The sequence below is a fragment of the Nyctereutes procyonoides genome, unplaced genomic scaffold (genome assembly GCF_905146905.1).
Source record: "Nyctereutes procyonoides isolate TBG_1078 unplaced genomic scaffold, NYPRO_anot_genome, whole genome shotgun sequence".
NCBI lineage: Eukaryota > Metazoa > Chordata > Mammalia > Carnivora > Canidae > Nyctereutes > Nyctereutes procyonoides.
In genome coordinates, this window is record NW_026575044.1 from 47,508,631 (window position 1) to 47,523,049 (window position 14,419).

At 41.0% G+C, this 14,419-nt stretch overlaps 1 protein-coding gene across 2 annotated transcripts in view; it reads left to right on the forward strand.

The window, feature by feature from the left end:
• Positions 1 to 14,419, forward strand: part of PTPRM (protein tyrosine phosphatase receptor type M) — a 768,694-nt gene that overhangs the window by 650,094 nt on the left and 104,181 nt on the right. The gene's annotated exons all lie outside the window — the stretch shown is intronic.

The window sequence follows — 14,419 nt, forward strand, 5'->3', positions numbered from 1 at the left end:
TCAGAGAGAGAAAAAATATATGTACGATTTCACTCATATGCAGAATTTAAGAAACAAAATGGATGAACATTAGGGAGAGGGAGAAAAGAAAGAGAGGGAAACAAATCATGAGAGACTTTTCACTATAGAGAACAAACTGAGGGTTGATGGAGGGAGATGGGGGGATGGGCTAGATAAATGGATGATGGGCATTAAGGAGCACTTAATGATGCTTGATGATAATGAGCACTGGGTGTTAAATGTAAATGATGAACCACTGCTCTACTCCTGAAACCAAAAGAGAACTGTATGTCAACTAACTAGAATTTAAACAAACAAACAAATAAATAAAATAACTACCTCTTTAATGGCCCTGCCTCCAAATATAGTCACACTCAGAAGTGCTGGGAATTAGGGCTTCACATTTCTTATTCAGGAAATTTGAGAGATCTTGAAATGTGAGACCAATCCAAGGAGATTTCCCGGAGAGGTTGGACCAGGGAATCATCTGGCAAGTACTGGCCATCAACACCATCGATCCCTATCACTTGAGCTGTCCAGTATGGTAACTACTAGCCACATGTGGCTATTTAAATCTAAATTAAATTAAGTTTAATTTAAAATTCATTTCCTCAGGCACCCTGGCCTCATTGCAAGTGCTCAATAACCATAAGTGGCTGGTGGTCCTTGTACTGAATAGCACAAATGTAGTACATTTCTATCATCACAGAACCACGGTGACCTTCTACATCTGGAAGTGCCATGCTCATTGGCTATAGTAGTCATTAAGGAAACCCTGCAACCAGCATCCTACAGCCCCCTGCTTTGTACCCAGCTCTATGCTATGTGGGTTAAAAGTGAGGACATAGACCCTGTCTTCAGGCAACACATAATCTAACTGTGGCAACAAAACATTGCATATCAAATCTGTAAATAAAACTTAAATAGCACCTACTAATAGATGCAATAGAATTTTGGAGGAAAAAAAATGAACATCATTGAAGTCTGAGAAGAAAATCCTTCAAAGGAGTAGGTTTGAGCTGAGTGACAGCTCATCAACTTTTCAAGGCAAGGCAAGGAGAGCAAGCCCCCCCACCCAGAGCAACAGCGTGTCCCCCAGAATCGGAACGTCGTAAATGACAACAACTGTTAATATGCCCTTATCTTGGACCTACCGTAATGTTACTTTCAATGTCTTCCTATTAAGTTAGCTGAGCTTCTTTGCTTCTCTTGATCCTTCCTCAGCCTTTCCTGTCATTCATTAGTACAACCTTGGGCTCTTGCATATCCTGCAGAGCCACAAAGATTTTCTTCATTCTCCCATCTGCCCCTAGAACTGCTCTGTCCTTCTCGCCCACAGTCGGATGTGTGCTGCAGGGATTGCAGTCATGACTGCCGCATCAATGGAGCACGGCCCCTCCTAGAAGGTCAGCACTCCGTGGCCACTAGCCATTTGTAGCATTGAGCACTCTCAGCATGGCTAGGGTAACTGAGGCCTGGGCAGCAAGGCTAGAACCACTTTGGGTTGTTTAGGAAGTTTGGCTGAGCCATAATCCAAGAAATCAGCAATGTTTTAAGGAAGAGTGATATTATTATGGATAATAATAATAATGCATGAGAGGCTCTGGGTAAAGCACCTACAATAGTATTTAGAACATAGCAAGTATGCTGCACTTGTTGTCTTATGCTATTATTAATGTCATCTGGTCTATTCCTACTATTATCTGTTGTTCTTATTGATACTATGGAATTGATAGTTTATTGTGATTTCATTAGGAGAATTCTTACGTGATCAAAATCTTTTGAGCCGAAGAGTCTTCTTTATTACACATCTTGGCAAAAATTCAGATCCCCTTTCAGGAATTTTCTTTGCTGAATCAACAGTCTCTGGATATTGTGTGAAAGTTCTGTTTTGTGATGGAGCTGGAAAGAGGTCCTCCAAGGGCATTAGATCTTTGTTGTTTGCATTTCAAAACTGGCCCTCAAATTTACTTTTATTTACTTTCGACCCTCTTGCCTTCTCTAAAATATTTGAAGGCAGTACTTCTAATTCAGGAAGCATATTATTCTCAGTTCAATCTCAAACCTTATAGGCCTAAATAAAAAAATTGAACTATGTGCCCCCAAGGTTTTAATCTAATATCTGGTTCCTTGAATTAGGGCCAACTCTTCATTTTTTTCAAGTGTCAGCAGATTGTAAATACAACTTTTGGCTACTTTCTTTTAGCATCTGACCTTGATTCACTTACACTAATTGTTGTCCTCTCAGCAGATTGTGATTCTTAAAAGCAACAACAAAAACTATGGTATAGAACATTAGAGGAATTTTTCAGAATTCTGAGTGCAGTGCCCTCCAGGTGAACTGTGCCTTCTCAGTATTACTCTTAATCATTGTTGTGCGGGGCCAGTGGCCAGTGGGATACGCAGAAAGTTGCACAGTCATGCTGGTCCACTCGCAGGTGGCCGATTGAATTACATTTTACCCTAAAGTATCCATTTGAACTGGCCTATCACTGAGCCAGATTTCCGGGTAGGGTGTGCCCTGGGCTTGACTAGCGTGGGGCAGTGGCCTAAGCAATAAGCAGGTCAGCACAAGACAGGTGCAGCACAAAATAGTCCTGCTCTGCTTGTCCAGGGGTAGGGGATTTTGTTAAATTTCCTGGGTCCCACAATCATGATGGTGATTTATTTAAAATTAGATACGAGCATATAATTTTTAAAAAACTTTTTAAAGAACCAGCCTCAAAAATAATTAAACCCAAATTAATGATGTAGGACTCTTCCAATTTGTCATTGTCACCTTTGATTCATTAATAATTAGGCAGCTGCCCCTACCTGGTGGAGAGATGCTCAGTGCTGAGGATGTGTAGAGACTCAGTCTTCCCCAATGGGGCTCATGGTCAGGTTAGAGACAGCCGACCATGCTCTGGTGCCCTGTGCATTTCTGTGAAAGTTCTACAAGTTACATGCATTATGCTGATAACATGACAGTTGTATGGCACTTTATATGCATGAGCTCCTTACATGTTCTTTTAACCGAAATCCCTTGGTTTTAATATTAAAAGCCATCCTGTTAAATAATTTAAACTGTTACAATATTCCTATTGTGTAAATTAAAAATCAAATTCAGTAGCTAACCTGTGGTCACATTAGGTATCAGTCAGAGCTGGGATTTCAACCCGTCTTCTTATCCTAATCCTAAATCCCCTGCTCTCTCATCTTCTGTTTCCTGTGTGGTGCACCAGGATTGCTGGTGAGAGTTCTCCCCAAGCATGAGATGCAAACAGCCAATGATGTACAATGTGACTTTCTAGGAGGCCTACCTTATAGCACCGAATTACAGAGTGGGCAAGTGATTACCTGTCCAGTTCGTTCTTTGGTCCTGATTCATCAGTGAGCTTTGATTTGGGGCTAGCATGTCTTCTGCATCTCTCTCACCCAAAGAAGACTCAGAACACATCCGAGCATAATTGCCAGGCTGGAATTAACACCACTTGTTTTGTTTTCATTACTTACTTCTATTGTCTTTACCTGCTTCAAGTGTCTTGGTTTTTTTCATTTGCCGTAATGATAGGAAGTTTCATTTCCAAATAAATGTATTTAAATGTACAAGCATTAGGGATCCCTGGGTGGCGCAGCGGTTTAGCGCCTGCCTTTGTCCCAGGGCGCGATCCTGGAGACCCGGGATCGAATCCCACGTCGGGCTCCCGGTGCATGGAGCCTGCTTCTCCCTCTGCCTGTGTCTCTGCCTCTCTCTCTCTCTCTGTGACTATCGTAAATAAATAAAAAATAAATAAAATTAAAAAAATAAGTGTACAAGCATTAAATTTAAATCCTTAAATAAATTAGAGGAAAGAGGGATGGGGTGAGGGAAGCAGTGAAGGTGGTACACAGAGACACAGATTGCTAAGAACTTGCAGATTGTGGCTGGTTCCTCCCCCAGCATCGCTTGCCTTCCAGATTCTTGTTTCATCTTTCCCTTCACCTACTTGCAACTTCATGAGATGATTAGTTAGTCGGGAGTACATTCAGATAAACAAAGCATCCCACCCAAGGTCTGTGGTAAGACGGTTGTAACCAATAACATTCTATCTCATTCTATCTGTTTTGAGTGATGAAGTAGTTCTTTCAGGATTCCCCATGGAGGCTGTGAGTGGCTCTGTCACTCAGGGCAGGGGATGAGGAGTGGTGGTCAGGAACTTGTAGAAATTTCTGCCATGGCAGGATTTCTATTCTGTGCCTGGCACAGGCTCATTGTTTTAAACTTTGTTTAGAATCTCTTCCTCCTACCCATAGCAGTCTAGGGCTGAAAGCAAAGACTTGCCTCACAAGAAGTAGTCTGTGGACCTCTAAAGTGATGGTGTCTCCAGTCTTCAATAAGAAATGATGTTTGGCGATTGACTTATTTACTATATGTTGTCAAAGAGAATTTAAATTTTTTTAAAAATGTAAAAAAATAAAAAGAAATAAAAAATAAAAACAAATGGTGTTTGGCGAAACATCAGCCAATAAAGGACAACAGCTAGGACTCTAATTTCATAATGGGCTATAATTTTCCATAAAAATGTTTGCTTTTAAGAGTAGAAATTGAACTTTTGACAGTGCAAATTGAAATGCAATTATTCTTCCCTAAAATATTTGAAAAGTTAGTTCTAACCTTGATTTCCAAATTTCTAAATTCTCCCTTCTAAATTTTTTATCTTTAATCTTCATGACTTTAGGTACTGCAGGAAGAGCCTGGGAATTGTGCTGATAGATTTTATAAATTAATAGATGTCAAAAGAGAGCCACAAACGTCTCATTAAAATTTCTTTTTTCTGCTACGCTTATTCATTTCCAAGCCTGTCATGTCTAAAAATGTATCCTTGGATTTTTAGTCACATTTGATGGAGTCTATGTGCTGTGATTTCTGAGGTGAGCACATTTTAAAACTCACAGCTTTCCAAGAAACTCCATGGGAAAGATGTTTGACTTTTTTTTTAAGACAGGGAGCAAGAACAAAGCAATAATCGCCCCACTTCTGTGCACATTATAGAATCAGTGGAGGAAAAATATAGACCCACTAGAGGGGAAAAAAATAGAAAGGATTATTGTCAGGGTGACAGTAACAAAAATGGCAGCAAAGTCAGTAAGAATTTATTGTCATCAAAGCCTGAAGCTTTAATATTAGAACCTGGGCAGTAGCAGCTAGTGCTCTGATTGAGCACTTACTGTGCACTAGATGTGTTGCACACACGGAGTCTCCCCCTTGTGACTGCTATGCTGTCAGTAGGGAGGCCTGGCTGGGTATTCACATAAGAGAGTGCCAGGTGCCCAGGTGTGCTTTTAAAAACTCACTCTGGAAGAAATGTATAAACAGGTCGGTGGTGAACCACCCAGATAGGAACTTACTGCTGCAATAATACAGGCAAGAGATAAATAGAACTCAACTTTTCTATCTCAGAAACAAAGGAGCAGCTATATGGCTAAAAAAGCATCTATTTGTTCTCTAGAGGTTTTAAAGATTCCTTTTTCCCAAAAGGGACTCATGCTCATCTCCGAAGATCAGGGTGCTTTTAGACCAGGCTCCCTGACAAATCATTCTTTCAAGGCAGGTGCAGAGGAAATTACAGCTCTGGAGAAGTATTAACATCTCAAACCCTGGCAAGATCTGCATCAGAGAGGAAATGAAAATTGCTCTCTCTGGACTGTGGGTGGCAATCCTGGAGGAAGGACTCAAACCTAGAGGGATTTAGAGAAACTATGAAGCAGTTGAATCAGATGCTTTCACCTGCTTTTAAAATAAAGCTGTCCTCTTGTTGGTGCTGTTTGTGAAGGGCGCTCACTGGCATCGCTCTTTTGATAACCCATCCAATGACTGTGGCATCCACGGACTTGCCGGGGCAATGCAGTGAGGACAGGGCCAAGTCCCAGTTCCAGAGTCTTTGCAAAATTGATTAATCTCATGATCTCCCCCATGATCAAGAGATAGGCAATGCCCAAAAGAAGTAAACTTTGACCAAGTTTTAGATACTGGAATAAACAGTGTTATGAACCCCTTATGGTACAGCCCTCTTGTCATGCCAGTCTCTACTGCATGTGCACAGCATAGGCCCTATCAGGACCATCTAGAAAATTCACCTGCAGAAGCAGCCTTGGAGTTTCAAACTAAGGAATGTCTTCTCTTGGTCAGCCGTTGACAGCCCCCTTAAGGCACAAGTGCCAGGGAACCAGAGACTCCCCAAAACTCTGAACACTCTCTGCAGTATCAGTGGGTATGAGCTTCATCATGTGTGTAGAACAAGCATCTGTCCCTGAGGAGGCAACTGACATGGGGGAAAGGTGTCTGGGCCCTGCTGAGAATGCAGACCTTTGTCATTAAGTGGTCTTCCAGGGAACAAAGAGAAGAGGGATGCAGGCCATAAAGGGTTGAATATCCCTGAGCAGCTACACTCTGCCTCTTAAAATCAATGCAAGACCAGAACTCGCCCTAAATACATCGCAATAGTCTCTGTTTTATCTTATTTTATTTTTCCTTCCCTTCCTGAACTATGTTCATCTGTTTGTTTCTTAATTCCACATATGAGTGAAATCATATATTTGTCTTTCTCCAACTGACTTATTTTGCTCAGCATAATACACACCAGTTCCATCCACATTGCTGCAGATAGCAAGATTTCATGCTTTTTGATGGCTGAGTAATATTCCACTGTTTGTATATATTACATCTTCCTTATCCAGGCTTCAGTTGATGGACATTTGGGCTCTTTCTGTAATTGGGCTATTGCTGATAATGCTGCTATAAACATTGGGGTGCATGTGCCTCTTCGAATCAGCACTTTTGCATCCTTTGGATAGACACCTGGTAGTGTAAGTGCTGGGTCATAGGGTAATTCTATTTTTAACTCTTTGTGGAAACTCCATACTGTTTTCCAGAGTGGCTGCACCAGTTTGCATTCCCACGTGCAGTGCAAGAGGGTTCCTCTTTCTCCACAATTCTGCTAACATCTGTTTTCTGAATTGTTGATTCAGCCATTCCAACTGGTATGAGGTGGTATAGATTTGCATTTCCCTGATGATGAGTGACTCTGAGCATTTTTTCATGTATCTCTTAGCCAAAATAGCCCCCCATTTAAAACCACGTGACTATGTGTCAGTCTCTATAGCACTATGGGATATTGGACCCATCCGTGGAATGAATGTTCAGAAACAGCCAATACTGCCCAGTTACCATTTTTACCACTTTTCCTCCATCACTCAGCTGAAGAGTATTTGTTTTTCTGGCCACTTGATCAGTGGTTTTCAGATTTTTTTCTGCTTCAGTGCACTAGAGAGATGTGTCACATCATTAGCGGGAGCTTACTACTGCAGTATTCTGAAGGTAGAAAGAAAGGGAACTTTGAAATTGGGCACATTGAAAGAAAAGGAGGTAGATTGAGGGTCCCTCCAGAGTGTGCACAGCTTCACATTCCTGGGAACTCACTGTGCAGATAGGATGGAGCTGTGTGTAATCGAATGAACTTCTTCCATAAAAAAGTAGAAACTAGAAATGCTTGATGGCTTATGACCCACAGCCAGAGTGACTTCAGAAAGCTGAGTGCACGGGGCAATGCAGTGGGCACAGAGCCACGTGTTCTCCGCCAGCATTGTGGCCATGAGGGAGCAGCCCAGAGCTCAAAAGATGGTCTGGCATCCAGGCCCTAGTTTCTGTTTACCGATTACCTGATCTCAGGCAAGCCACATCATGCCTTTGATCCTAAATTCCTTCATCTATGCAATAGGAATACGAAGACTTACTTGAGAGATCTTCAAAAACCCCATAAGCATATATTTTTCAACAGGAAGTATATGACTGTGAAAAGTCACTCATTCAGAGCAATATTCAGCAGAATGAAAAACATGCTCTAAAACCCAACCAAATGTCAGAGGGGCAGGGAGGTTGTTTCTGGGCATGAAAACATCATATAATATTTTCAGGCTGCAAACCTCAATTCTATTATCAAAAGAGAAAGAGATGTGAGGTAAATAAATACAATATGACTATTGGCAGGATTATCACACACCTGGATCATCCTGCAAAATAGAAAAATTCTGCAAAATTGGGAATTGGACAAAGTTTCAGTAAAACATGGCCATTGGAAGTACTGAGATCGATTAGCAGCCTTCTTTAAAAATACTAAGAAATGTTCATATTTAGATTTCAGTCGGTTTAGACACAGTCTGTGCATCTGGATTCTGGCTTCTGCCCTGCCCCCCACATCTTTTTCCTGTAAAGCGTCACACGCTCCCTCTGGCTGCCTCTGTCCAGAACACTGGCTAATGACAGTCAAGACCATAGGGGGGCAGATCTTGGGGCCACCTTCCCATCAGCACTCCATTCTGGGGTCCATCAGGCAATTTTAGGTGTCTTCAGCTGCCTTAGTACAATAGCAATAAATAGTTTATATGGCCCTAATAAAATGCAGTGCCTGGAAGAACCAGAAGAAGTATGTGCAGAAAACAAAGAAAGTTCAGAGACTTTGCAATGCCCCAGCGAGTTCATCTTCTGTCTTTCAGGGTGATGGCTTCAATCATCTTATGTACCCAGTTTTATTCATATGAGAAAGGGAGGAAAAATTCTATTTCAGAAGCTTCTAAAAAAACTTTGACCCTGCACTGCCTGAAAACATCCTGTACATTATGTACAGCCTTGACCTGCATCCTTTTCTTCCTGGCAGCTTTTCTGTTGAATAGGATTTTTTTTCTCTCTCCTTTTTAATATCTAGGAGCTGTGGCATTTGTAACAGACTGCATCATTTTGGAGTAACGTTATCTCAAGGTGGGCAACCAAGATGGATAATTATATCCCGTGGAAAATGATAGTGGTGTGTGGGCTAGGAAAGGAGGTTATTGGATCACAAAAACATGTTTCCCATTCAGAAAAAAATGACTGTATGTGGGATGTTCAATTTCCTTCTGCTCTGTGCCCATGGAGAGCCCAGCATCTTAAAGTGGAAAAGTCATTGATATTCACTGGAGCTTGCCTGGTTTCATTTTTATTGTTTCTGAGACTTATTACTCTTTCAGAGTGGTTCCCAGGTTTGCTGCCTTTTCTCAGTATATATGAGCTAAGGTAGTCCGAGGAAACACTTTAATTACCTTTTAAGTAGAGTCAAAGCATAAGTATATTTATGAAAATTCTAACAGAAGGCGCAGTGAGACCATTAACTTAAATCCCCAAAATACATAAAGCGTTCTTTCATAATAAAAAGTCCAGCATTGGCATGTTAAATTGTATCTGCATATTAAAAATCCACACGAAGCATTAAATATTGCCTAAATGTCCATATTGTATTTTAAATTCCTCTTACAGAAAGTGTCCTGGGAGCATGGGCTGTCATTGTCTGTCTCCCAAGCTTGTCCTTATGTGACTGCCCAAAGGATAGGAAGTCATTGTTTGCTACAGGATGATTTTAGCTGTGTTCTTCTTCCCTTGCCCATCACTTTGTCTCTCATTGGACCTCTTTTGCAAAAGCATGCCTGTGCTTTGCTTGAACTTGATTTTAGCCAATCTGCTTATAGCCATCAAGCGGAATCTATAAGATGAGAGATGAATGAGTTAAAGGTTGTACTTCAACTTGACTATAAGGGTTTGTCTCAGACAAACATTTCAGGGAAACGTGAGGGGCAGTAAGCAGAGAACCCCCAAACAGATACCAGACATTGACGTGTGCTTAGGAATCCTCTGGTTCCTTCAAGGATCAGAGTTCTTTTTTTTTTTTTTTTTAAACCTATCATGTATTACTAATTTCAGAGGTAGAGTTCAGGGATTTATCAATTGCGTATAACACCCAGTTCTCATTCCATCACATGCCCTCTTTAATGCCCATCATGAGTTACCCCTGCAGCCCTCAGTTTGTTTCCTGTAATTAGTAGTCTTTATGATTTGTCTCCCTCTCTGATTTCCTCTTATTTTATTTTTCCCTCACTTCCTATGATCCTTGGTTTTGTTTCTTAAATTCCATCTATGGGGGATCCCTGGGTGGCTCAGCGGTTTGGCACCTGCCTTTGGCCCTGGGTGCGATCCTGGAGTCCCGGGATTGAGTCCCGTGTCGGGCTCCCTGCGTGGAGCCTGCTTCTCCCTCTGCTTGTGTCTCTGCCTCTCTCTCTCTCTCTCTCTCTCTCTCTCTCTCTCTCTCTATCATGAATAAATAAATAAATCTTCAAAAAAATTTTTTTAATTCCACCTATGTATGAGTGAAATCACATAATTGTCTTTCTCTGATTGACTTATTTTGCTTAGCATAATATCTTCTAGTTCCATCCATGTCATTGCAAATGGCAAGATTTCATTTTTTGATGGCTGAGTAATATTCCATTGTACATATGTACCACATCTTTTTTATCCATTCATCTGTCAATGGACATCTGGGCTCCTTCCACAGTTTGGTTATTGTGGACATTGCATGTATGAACATTGGGATGCAGGTGCCCCTTCAGACCACTATGTTTGTAAGGGACCAGTTCTATTTTCTCAGCACTAGGAGAATTCAAAACTTCATGGGCTTTACTTTCAAAAAATCTGATAGAAACAGCCCTTCTCTAGGTACCACATAAAGTATGTAGTGATTACTCACGTGCCAAAAAATTGGTTCAGAGTAGAATTCTTCTTAAAACATTCAGGCAATTTATATGATTTTTAAAGGCCACGTAAAACTTTTGACCTTCTTGAAGATTTAAAAAAAAAAAAAAAGATAGCTAAAGAACCTTGTCCAAAGAAGAAAATCCACAGAAGAAAGGCACATAAAATGTGTGTTGATTTTCTTAATTTATTAAAAAATATTTAAGTACCTATATGAGTTGATGGATGCCAACTAAACTTGCAGCAGTAATCATTTCACAAGATATGTAATTCAAACCATTATGCTGTACTCCTTAAACCTACATAATGCTGTATATCAAGTATATCTCAGTAAAACTGGAAAAAGAAAAAAATACTTAAAAGCCAAAAGTTATATGAAATAGGACATAATAGAATGATTGCATAGTCAAATTACTTAATTTTCGTCAGATATGTTTCACGGATGGGCTTATCAGTGATTATCTGTCCATCTCGTAGTCTGCCAAAAAGGAAAGAAAGAGAGAGAAGTGGGTGACAGATAGTCAGAAAGGCTCAGTCTCTTGGGATAATGAGGAGTACAGGAAGCAAGTATATCTGCTGCCTCTGGAGTCACACAGCTGTGCCAGGCCTCCCTGTGGACCAGATAGCCTCGATGAACTGCCTTCCTGCCTTGGTGATTATTCTTGCTTAGAATTCCTAAACCAGGAAAGGAGGGGCTCACAGTGTGGCAGGCCAATGTAACATGTCACAGTTTCTGGGAATTCCCAATGGCTCTAGGGCTATAGATAAAATTTTAGTTTCTAACTAGAAATTTAAACAGATAATGTATGCTAACAAAAAGCTCTAACATTTAAAACTGTGTCCATAATAGAAAATAAAAAGTAATAATAATCACCATAACAAAAGGAAACAAAAGCCAAATTAGTCAATCTAGAAAGCTCTTTTTTCCTCTCTCTGTGCTCCGCATAGGTACATTACTTATTTTCCAAGCCAAAGATAAGGAACCAAAGATAAGGATGTGTTTCTAATAATTGCAAATGTATTCATGAGGAGTTGGCTATATATTAGAAGCAGAACTGTTCCAGAAAATGCAAGACCTGGTCACAATGTCCATAGGGAGTCAGGTAACAATGGATGGTACTCGTCATTTCATCTTTTCCTTGGAGCAACTCTTTTTGTTATGTTTTGCTTTGCTTTTAAGAAAAAATACAATCTGCCACTTAAAAGTAATTCACATAATTCCTGGATAGGGAATTGGGGAGGCTTATGGCAAGAATACCCTCCCACTTCTGCTCTCCAGCTAATGTTTCCCTGCCACGATCACGTTATCCTATGAGATAAGAAAATTTCCTGTTTTGTAAAAGTAATTAACAGTTAAATGAAGTTTACTTGACATCTTTTATATTCTCTTGTTGTAATCCTTCATTTAGAGACAAGGAGATGTGATCGGGTGTGGAAAGCAATTGTTGGCCCCGTCTATTTAAGTAGGTTTAACACTGTTTCTCCTTGAAAGTCTTGGTCAGGGGAGGTGTAGTACAGAAGTGGACCAAGAGTCAAAAAACATTGAGGTCTGTCCCAGGCCCAGGTGTTAGGACTTGGTTGCATTCTCTCTACAAATCATGTCCCTCTGCTTTTAGAGCAGGGAGGCATCCCTCCATGCCGGACCGACCAATCTCATGAGCTTTAGTTGAGACAGTGGACTTGTTCATTCCGAAAGCACTTAGTAAGTGCACTGCAGCAAGTGTTTGGAGTCGGATAGTGCTTGGGCCCCACCTTGTGAAAACATGCCATGAGCTACAGTGCCTGAGCTCAGTGGCAGGGGATCATTATTGTTTCATCGTTGGTTTCTGTCTGTTTCCTGGTCACCAGTTACATGGAAACAATGAGATTAAAAAAACTGTTTGTAAAAGCAAGGGCTATCATGGAACATCTGGGGGTCTCAGTAGGTTGAGTGTCCAACTCTTGGTTCTGACTCAGGTCATGATCCCAGGGTCATGAGATAGAGCCCTGGGTCAGGCTCCACACTCAGCAGGATGTCTGCTGGAGCCTCTCTCTCTCTCTCTCTCTCTCTCTCTCTCTCTCTCTCTCTCTCTCTCCCTAAAAATAAATCAACAGATCTTTAAAAATAAATAAACATTTTAAATAAATAAAAATAAGTCAAAACAAGGGCTATCGTATTGGAAGACCTGAGGTTGTCATAAATGCTAAGAAACAGCTGCGATGTGCATACCATCTCCATAGGAGAGCATCTTCTCAGGAAGGGAAGAGATTCATGTGGCTTTGCCTCAGGTGACCTGGGAGCATTATCTTTACTAGTTGTACCAGTGCCTCTCCCCCTAGTCTCCTGTTGATACTCCTCTTTCTCACACACATACCCATGCACACACACACACACACACGCACATGAGCATGCGTGTGCACACATACACACGTGCCCTGTGATCATGCTCACCAAGGGCCATAGATTCTCTTAGAAGACTTAAAGGTCCCCCACAGAGGCTATTCCTACAAAAAACAAAACCTGGAAACCTTTAGATGGGTAGAAAAGGCAGAGGGAATTGAAATTGGCAATTACATCACGACACACTCAAAGTGGAATTAAATTGTTATGAGGGCAGTCAGATAAAAGTTATTACTCAACTGTAAAATAATTGTCATTTATAGAGTAACAAAGACACTATTCAGAAAAAGAGTATGACTCTAAAAGCCCTGAAGCTATTTTTAAATGCATATTTCATAACAGAATAGAAGTTACATGTCTGAATAAATCCTTCATCATATGATGGTCTTGTTCTTGAGGGAATTAACTAGTGATTTTTACTGCTAGTATTTCTGTTGACTTAATTTATTAATAACCTGGAAATGTTTTTCCTTATATTTGCCCTGCATCGTGCAGTATTTACCCTTCAATTATCAATATGTGGTGTGACTCTATTCATAGAACTGTAGATATATATAGTACATCTGATCTTGGTCTGCCACCACATTTTTTAGAAATGATAAATATAATGCACAAACTATTATGGTAATTAGGTGTCAAGGATGATTGTGATTCAGGTACCTTAAATTAAGACATGCCATTTAAAACTGTAACACTTCTGGTCACAGTGGTTTTTTTTGCTCTCGTATGTCATAAAATGGGGGGTCCTCCTGCTTTCTTGCATGAAGGGACTGGTGCTGGGACAGGGTTCTCTTCCAGCCACTCTCCAATGGGCACTGAGCTATCCCTATACAGTAACAGCAGGATCAACACACATCAGGTCATGGAGAAGGCATGAACTTCACAAACTGTAATAGGCAGATTGTCCAGGTATTTGAGCCCCTTGCACATTTGAGCTGTACAAGTAAAGCTTCATTTTGAGACCATCACCAAACACCGTGATGGCTCATTCACGTAATAACTAATTACTGGATTCCTCCCATGAGGCATAGGCTCCGCACAAACAACAGTGACAAGCACACAGTCCCTGTAGAGTCTCAGGGTCTGGTGGCAGAGACACTGAAATGAGCCGAGCACCATCCACAGCGTGGTCAGGTCTGTGCAGCATGCCAGCAGGGGATGCTCCCTTGTGGAGTCTGTAAACAGATGCTGTACTCACTGCAGCAGCAGCCATGAGGTTTAACTAATAGGCCAAACTGGACCCATAGAAAAGGGATAATAAATAGGTTCTGTTAAACCTTAGACTAATCACTGAATATCAGTAATGGTCGGAAATGGCCAAGATGGCCCAACACTCCAAGAGAGACAGGAATTGGGAGCTTCAGTTAGAAAAGAACTTGAAATGCCATCCTGGGTGTGTTTGAGGGTGTGAGTTCCTAACACCATGTTCTCTGGCCCTGAAGCATCTCAGAATGGTGCTC